Source organism: Alexandromys fortis, unplaced genomic scaffold (assembly GCF_014885135.2).
Source record: "Alexandromys fortis isolate MF-2015 unplaced genomic scaffold, M_Fortis_MF-2015_v1.1 scaffold_44, whole genome shotgun sequence".
Taxonomy (NCBI): Eukaryota; Metazoa; Chordata; class Mammalia; order Rodentia; family Cricetidae; genus Alexandromys; species Alexandromys fortis.
This window is the reverse complement of record NW_026067921.1, coordinates 12,233,462-12,242,336: the sequence shown is the minus strand read 5'-3', so window position 1 is coordinate 12,242,336 and position 8,875 is coordinate 12,233,462. Positions and strand designations below refer to the sequence as shown.

At 38.1% G+C, this 8,875-nt stretch overlaps 1 pseudogene; it reads left to right on the top strand.

Moving 5' to 3' along the window:
* The first annotated feature begins 1,102 nt into the window (after positions 1 to 1,102).
* On the top strand, positions 1,103 to 1,576 carry LOC126501036 (M-phase phosphoprotein 6-like; annotated as a pseudogene).
* Positions 1,577 to 8,875: the final 7,299 nt, after the last annotated feature.

Sequence of the window (8,875 nt, the reverse complement as noted above, 5' to 3'; positions counted from 1 at the left end):
AAACTGAACAGTGTCCTAGTCATCTCATATTAGAATGTCAAAGCAAGATAGTTTGTTTTGTTTTGTTGTTTTAGTTTTATGGCCCATACTCATTGGTTTTTCAAGGAGATTTGCAAAACTTAAAATGAATTTGACTGCTTAGATATCATAACTTTGGGTTGCTGGGCACATAGAGCCAAGGGTCTTGAAGCAAGCCTTGATCAGGAAGCTGTTATTTCTGATAAGTAATCCGTTTAGCTGGTTCATTCTCTTATCTTCTAGAAGCAGTTATATCCTACAGCAAGTAGCTAAATCAGTTTTGCTTGGTTTCAGCAGAGTTTAACACAAGGAGAGAATTATCTCAATTTCTGTTTCCATGACTGGGAAAAGTTGCATTTTAATTGAAGTGGCGTGTGTGTGCGTATGTGTGTGTGTGTTTGTGTGTGTGTGTGTGTGTGTGTGTGAGAGAGAGAGAGAGAGAGAGAGAGAGAGAGAGAGAGAGAGAGAGAGAGAGAGAGGAGAGAGGAGAGAGAGAGCCTGGCTCATGGAGGGGTTGCAGTAGAGAGCGGGAGCAGAATGTGGAGAATTAGACAATCCCTAAGCAAAGGAGTGCCCTGAACTCATGCTGAAGCTATGGCATATTCCTGCCAGACAGGCAAAACTCCCTCCCTCCCAAACCAATGCCACCTTCTGGGACCGAGAGCTCAAAATCATGAACCTATGGAGACATTTCTCACTCAAAAACCCTGACCACAGTCACCATTCCTCTAATTGTTACTGGAATTCTTAAAATGCATATTAGCAAGGCAAATTTAACTGCATTTTAAATGGAGGTTTGGAGCAGGATACAACAGCCTGGTAAATCTCCCTGGATGTGTTCCCTTGGTATCTAAGGCACAGACCAGTATTTAACTGGTAAATGAAACCAACACCAGTGAAGCCACTTTACTGAAAACAGTGATGATCCATAAGCCAAAGAAATGTCTTGTTTTTTTCATCTTGTTGCCTTGATGTTCAATATTAAACATAGCTGGGGGAGGGAAATAGTTTATTAAATATTTTAAGCATTATAAAAGTAGTTTTCAGTGCAGTGATGTGGCTAACCCCTGGAACTGTACCCAACATGGCATCTGAGCGCAAGACTAAGTTATCCTAGAATCTGTTGTGCATGAAGTTCTTGCAAAGGGGCCTGGACTTGGAAACCAAGAAATAACTGGAAGAGGAGGAAAAGCAAATGATGTGAGCACTGGTCCCTGAATTTGCCAGAACTCAAGGAGAAAGAGTTTCATCATCAAAGAGCAGAGCTTCTCACTATGTGAATGAAGATGTTCTTTCTCTATGGAAAGATGTCATTCAGAAGATTTAATTCTGAAATTGAGAAGTTAATGCTTCAGATAAAATCTAAGAACAAAACATGAGCAAAAGAAGATGAGGCAGTGGAGTTTGATATGTCAGATAAAAATGATGAAAAGATATGAGACTTTGATGGGAACTATCGGAAAAAAAAGTTTGCCAAGAAGAGGGACCGATTATGAAGAAGAAAAATGGAACTATAAAACTCATTAAAACAAACATGGTCTTAAAACCCCAAAATTAAAATGAATACCTCAGATACAATAGATGTCTGTGAGTACAGTATGGTTTGAAATTATCCTTGTGGTGTCTGTAGTGGTTAATACTCCAATACCTGTAAAGAAATGATAACTTTGGAAAAGTGCCGTTCGTGAGACAGATGTGTAATGGATGTTAATCATCATTTTAAAGTAATTCTTCAGGGTCTTAAAATGTGTGGGCACATGCCACTTCCGATATTTTATATCAGATTTTGATTGTGTGTATATTTACAAAAACTGGACACATATGAACAGCTCTCTAGTTATTGCCCTGGAATGACTGTTATAAACTAATATTGCCATTGTTTCAGCTACCCTTATATTTCTCGTTTACCTTTTGAATCACGCAAAGCCAATTCATACATTCATTTTGGACTCAAATATTTGAGAATTTTGCAAAAGTGATTCATCAAGAGCAGATATGTCTCCCCAACCTGAAATGTCTGCGTGCTGCCAGGTCTTTCTAATCTAGAAAGTGTAGTTTTTGTTTATTTAAAGCAGTCAGTTGGGTCTTTTTCCTAACATTCTGTAAACATCTGTTTTGTATACTTCTCTGTTCTTTTACCGTTTGAAATAATTTTAGTCTTACTTAATAATCCATTATTATGCAAATAATAACTTATAAAGACCAGCCAATAATTGAGGATATACTGACATCTAAGATAAAACCACAAAAGGTTTCTTTGTGTTGGTCAAGAACAATTACCAATTTTTTAGGGTACACCCTGATAGAATTTAATTGTCTATCTGTCTGTCTGTGTGGAGAGGCATACTGAGGACTTCCGAAATTTTACCAGTGATAAGTAAAGGACTTGCCTTTCTCTGGATCTCTGCAGACTATATCTGTGTGTGACCTCAGCTCAGTAAGTTATGTGTTTATTTTGCAATCCAGTCAAGAATACTCAGGTAGGCCTGTGACCAAAAAGTTAGAGTGAGTCTCCTAGAAACTGATTCTGTACCAGCTGGAAATCTGTTCACTTCTGAAGAAACTTTTGTACCACAAACATTTGCAGTTTATTAAGTAAAAATGAAGATGAATTTCTCATGGCAAAAAAGTAGTTTTCTCTGTATTGTTTTGTTTTCTACTTATATTTGTCTTGAGGCAGGTTTCCCTAGGTAGCCCAGGCTACCCTGAAACTTACCACACAACTAAGTTGTATTATTTTACACATAATTGCTAAATACCCCTCTAGAATATACTTACAAGAACATTCTCCAAGGAAATAAATTATGTATGTATTCTCCTAAATTCAAAAAACTAGTGACTATAACAATGCTATCTTTGTTCTGAAAATAAAAATTTTGAATGGTTCAATTCCCACCCACAATTTCTTGTTGAATAGTATTTTTTTCTGTTTTAGAGAGTAGCCTTTTCATCATAATCAGAAATAAATAAGGAAATAATTTAAAGTCAGAATGATATAGAGACAGTAACTGTTTGAGGGGTAGCTTGCAACTGCAAATGTGAGGATATCTGATAGGAAACTTTGTGAATAGTCAACTCTCAGAGATGAACTAGAAGCATTTCCTGCATGAATAGACAGAATCAAAGCACTTTCAGCATATCATATTTCTGAAATCTATGAATGACAACTAAATACAAGAACTGCCTCCAAAATCTCATTAGTGCAAGGATTCAGAGGGGGGGGGAGTCACAATGGATAGTGAGATGGACAACTGGAAGGAAAATGTTTATTAGAAAAGGTATCAAGTTCATTTATAGAGTTGTAACAACATGATAAAAACTCCAAGGAGAGTCAGTCCCCAGCACCAGAGACAGAAGGAATGGCAGGATCTCTGAAAAGGATTCTGAGCCACATGACAGAAGAATCAGATAAGTATTAGAGGAGACCCCACTTCTGTCATTGTAATGAAATATTTCACTTCTGTAACCAGGTTTTCTGATTCTCTTTCAGGGGGCAGAACTGGGGTGGAGACAAGAGAGTGTGATATATGAATAGCACTTGGCTTTTCCAGGAGAGAAATCCCAATTCCACAAAAACTATTAACTGGGGTTGTACAGGCAATGACAATGTTTCAGCAGGATTAACTCTTTCTTCCTTATTTAAACTTGATCAACAACAAAAATCTAAATAATACATCAGGATTAAGTGATTTTCTTCTCTCTTTTATTTCTTAATCAAAGCCATTTCTTTGAAAATCAACCAATAAGCAAGAAAGAGCCCCGTGCCCAGGCTAATAGCACACTCTCTTCAGTAGGAAACTAACTTCAGTGGGCACTCATTGCCCAAGTTTGAAAAAGATTTCTAGTCAATTTGCAAACATAACTGCCTATGACTTCTTTGCACCCATATTAACCTTCTAAGCCTTTGTTTGTCTCCTCACAAAGGGAAGTTATTATTTTGCAGTCAATCATTTCCCATCCAATAATACCATAAAGTACCTTTGAAAAGATGCTGGAGTAGTAGTTTCATAAGTCCACTGCTTCCTCAAGAGGTTCCATCAGAAGACATGAACACGGAAAGTTTAGAAAGAAAAAAATAATGAAAATTAAAATCATGTATTTTCTAAAAGTTGCAGGGAGGTACATCCCTCAAAGAAGTTTGGCAGAATAAACATTAAATGAGGCTTTGGATAGACAGGAAGAGTAGGCAATGGAGACACAAATTGTGTGAAAGAAGTGAGGCTTGAAAAAAACAAGGGGGTTGAAACTGAAATTTGGTTATAGGAAATAAATTTGGTGCTTTAGGTGGACTCCATTATTCACCATGGCACAAGACATAATCAAGAATAGGCTTTGTCCTATGTACATAACATACATCCAACCTCATATGGGTCTGCCAGGTTCTCTATTATAAGATAATGCTGAAATTGATTGATTACTGAGCATTTTTATGAGCATGACTTTAAAAGCATGATATTAAAGAGTTTGACTTTGATTTCATAGACAATTAGAAGCTGTTGACATATATTTTTAAGTAGAGAGAAGTGACTTGGCCACACTATGATATTTATTAAACTCTTTTGCTTCCCAAGTTACCTTACCTACAAGTTCTTTGGACATGAACATAGCAGCTTACAATCATCATAGTCTCTACACTAACACTTTGGCATCTTATGAATAAAAGGGGAGAGGGAAAAAAATAGATCATGAGGTCATGATCACAGGAGCACTTGTCCTCATGTAAAACAGTTTTGGAAAGAGGTACTCTTACAGCATTAAGGATTTAGAAACGTAGCCTTTCAAGATTATATGAGGACATGCTATACTTGGTAAAACTTTTCCATTCCCAGGGATACAGATATATAATCTCATCAATTAATTACTTTTAATTATGTGTGTGTCCACATGTATACAAATATGCATACCCATGCATGTGAATTTTGTGACCAGAGACAGAATGTTGATTTTAGGTATCTTCCTCTATCTCAGTCCATCTTATATGAGGCAGGACACTTCACTGAACTTAGAGCAAACTGAGTAACAAGCAAAGATTATCAGTGAGACCTCTAGATCCTCTTACTCTGCCTAAATAACATTGTGATAACAAGTATGACTAAAGCCTTGTTTCTAAAGCAAATGCTGGGGATCCAAACTCTGCTCTTCAAGCCTGCGCAGCAAAGACACTTTGCCCACTGAGCAAGCCTAGACAGATAATTTCAAAGGTCTCAGAAGACTTTAGGGAACATGAGGGTCTCTATAGAGAAAGATTAGCAACACACTTTTGTACAAGCTTTAAGTACCTTTCCTTCTGTGTTTGTTTTGAATGTGCTTGTTTTTGTCTTTATGTATTATATTATTTTATTATTATATCTTAGAATCTGTTTGCTTTCTAACAAGAGACAAAGAGTGGGTGACCCTAAGCCTAAACTGAAGTTATACAGGGTTGAAAAAGAGAGTGGAATGAGTTTTGTTTTTGATTGTTTAATGAACCACTTACAAACCTACTTAATTACTAGTTATGAGACATCTAGGAAGTTCTGTGTGACCTTTACAAGCTGGCCTTGTAGTGATCCACTTTTGCCTCTCTAATGAGCACTAAAAGCAAGTAGAAATCTTTGTATTCTTTTCCTGTTCCTTTGATGATACCATGATCAGAGAAACCTAAGGAAGATAGAATTTATTTTGGTTTATGTGGTAACCTGAATGAAAATACCCACCGTACTTTCACAGTAGTGATGTCATTAGGAGATGTGACCTTTTACAGTAGGTGTGGCCTTGTTGGAGAAAGTGTGTCACTGAGGGTGGGCTTTGAGATTTCAGATGTTCAAGTCAGACCTGGTGGTTTATTCTCTCCAGCTGCTGCCTACAGATCAGGATGCATAGCTCTCAGTTCCTTCTTCAGTACCAAGTTTGTCTACATGCTGCCATGCTTCCTGTCATGATGACAATGAACTAAACCCCTGAACTGTAACCCCTCTGTATGCTATAAATATGTTTATTACCATTGGTTAATAAAGAAGCTGTTTTGCCCTATGGTACAACAGCATATATCAAGGAGGAAAATCCAAACAGAGGAGAGGAAATATGCCATGTAACCTCCATAGGCATAATATGCAGGCATTGGTAAGCCACAGCCTAGTGGAAATACACAGATTAAGAGAAATGGGTTAAATTAAAATATAAGAGCTAGCTGGGAATATGCCCAAACTATCAACCAAACAGTGTTGCAATTAATACAGTTTTCATGTGATTATTTGGGTCTGGGTGGCCAGGAAATGAAACACAGTTTTCGTTTACAAATGACACTCAATATACATGTATCCACATAAGATCTTAAAAAGCTTAAGAAAAAAATGAGGACTTCTAGACCCACAAAAACAGGAGTTAAGTGAGCTTCTTTGTAGTCACATTTTTTTTTCAGATTGTCTCTGTTTGCTGGCTGCAAGCAGAGGCACAGTTTCTTTAAGAAATGGCTTCCTGATTCATACTGGCAGCATGAATGGCTCTGGAGTTTTCAAGAGATCTGTGACAGAGCACTTGGAGTTCAACTTGAAGATCTAAAAAGCCAAACAGTCAACTACTGGTCCTTACCTTGACCTCTGTCTGAAATGGTGATCCTGCCTCCAGGATCTCAGAATGAGACTGTGTCTGAGAGCTGTCTCCCCCTATTTTATATTACTTTTTGAGCTGGGATTAAAGGCATGAAACACTGAGATTAAAGGCATGCATGACCTGGTCTCTATGGCAAGTAGTGTGGCTAGTGGGATTAAAGGTGTTTATCACTGTGGCTACTGGGATTAAAGGTGTGTGTTACCATAACCTGGTCTATAAGGCTGACCAGGGGGACTTTTTTACTCTCAGATCGTCAGGCAGTCTTTACTTATTAAAATACAGTTGAAATGCCACTAGAGTGATGACAAAGCAGAAATACTGCAGTAGGAGTAGAAAGTTGAGCGCTCACCACGTCAAACCTCAAACAAAGAGATGAGAGAGTGAACTATCAGTGCCCAAAGCCTACCCCAAGTGTCAGGCATACTTTTTCCAGCAAAGCAGAAATTCTATACCTCCAAAAATATCACTACTCACTAGAGAGCAAATGTTCAAATGAGAGGACCTAGGGGGACATTCTTATTCAAACAACTATAGCCTTGATCAACAAAAAATGGCCTTTGTGCATATAAAGGCTGGGAAAATAAAGATAAATAAAGGTATATGCTCTCATTACTCACAAGCTTCATCCAGGCTTGCTGACAGGAAATGACTGAATGTCCATAGGAGAGAAACAATAGCCTTACACCTGCCTTATACCTGTCTACTATATACTCTAAACCTAAAATGTTGGCCCAGAATCAATGGACCTATATATAAATTCCAATTTTCTTGAAATAAAAATTAAAACAAATTAATACTTTGTATGTGTTCCCTAGTAACATTAAAAAAATTATATAGTATATCCCAATTACATTTTTCTTCCTTCTATTCCTCCCAGTTTCTCCTCCTCTCCCCTCTTATTTAGATCCATCCTCTTTCTGTCTCTCACTAGAAAACAAACAGGCTTTCTTTTTCTTTTTTTTTTTTTATTGAAAGAAAAAAAAAAGAAATTCCTGCCTCCTCCCAGCCTCCCATTTCCCTCCCCCTCCTCCCACTCTTCTCCTCCTCCCCCCACTCCTCTCCCCCTCCTTCTCCAGTCCAAAGAGCAGTCAGGGTTCCCTGCCCTTTGGAAAGTCCAAGGTCCTCCCCCCTCCATCCAGGTCTAGGAAGGTGAACATCCAAACTGGCTAGGCTCCCTCAAAGCCAGAACATGAAGTAGGATCAAAACCCAGTGCCATTGTCTTTGGCTTCTCATCAGCTCTCATTTTTCGCCATGTTCATAGAGTCCTGTTTTATCCCATGCTTTTTCAGTCTCAGTCCAGCTGGCCTTGGTGAGCTCCCAATAGATCAGCCCCACTGTCTCAGTGGGTGGGTGCACCCCTCTTGGTCCTGACTTCCTTGCTCATGTTCTCCCTCCTTCTGCTCCTCATTGGGACCTTGGGAGCTCAGTCTGGTGCTCCAGTGTGGGTCTTTGTCTCTATCTCCATCCATCGCCAGATAAAGGTTCTATGGTGATATGCAAGATATTCATCAGTGTGGCTATAAGATAGGGTCATTTCAGGTTCCCTATCCTCAGCTGCCCAAGGAGCTAACTGGGAACATCGCCCTGGGCACCTGGGAGCCCCTCTAGGTTCAAATCTCTTGCCAACCCTAAGATGGCTCCCTTAATTAAGTTATGTGATTCCCTGCTCCTCTATCCAACCTTTATCCCAATCATCCCGTTTCCCCATGTTCCCCCCATTCTCCAAACAGGCTTTTAAGGGATAATAATAAACTAAAATAAACAATATAAAAAGACAAAACAAACACCTTGGAAACAAACAAACAGAAGGAAAAGAGTCTGAGAAAAAGCATAAGAATCAGATATAGATTCAGAGAATCACTAGTTTGTACTCAGGAATCCCATAAAATTACAAAATCAAAACTTAGAATATGCTTAAAAGACTGTGGAGTTTAAAAAAAAAGAAACAAGAAATTTATTAATGATTTTTTATTTCAGAAAGCTTAGCCACAGAGGACAAAATAACTGATTGTTTTGTAATCAACCACATTGGTAATAAAAAAATACCAGGGAGATTTTAGAATGGGACTGCTTTTAAATTAACATTCTTGTCAAGTTCAGACACGATGAATCAGTGCAAAAAGACTCCAAAGTGTACAGATTAATGAGAGATGAGGCTTGTGTGACCTAGTATGATAATACAAACTCAAAGAATAGATGGTGAAGAAGAAATATGCATAACCTTGAAATTGTGGATTATAGAGAGTGTTAAGGTCTCACAACAAT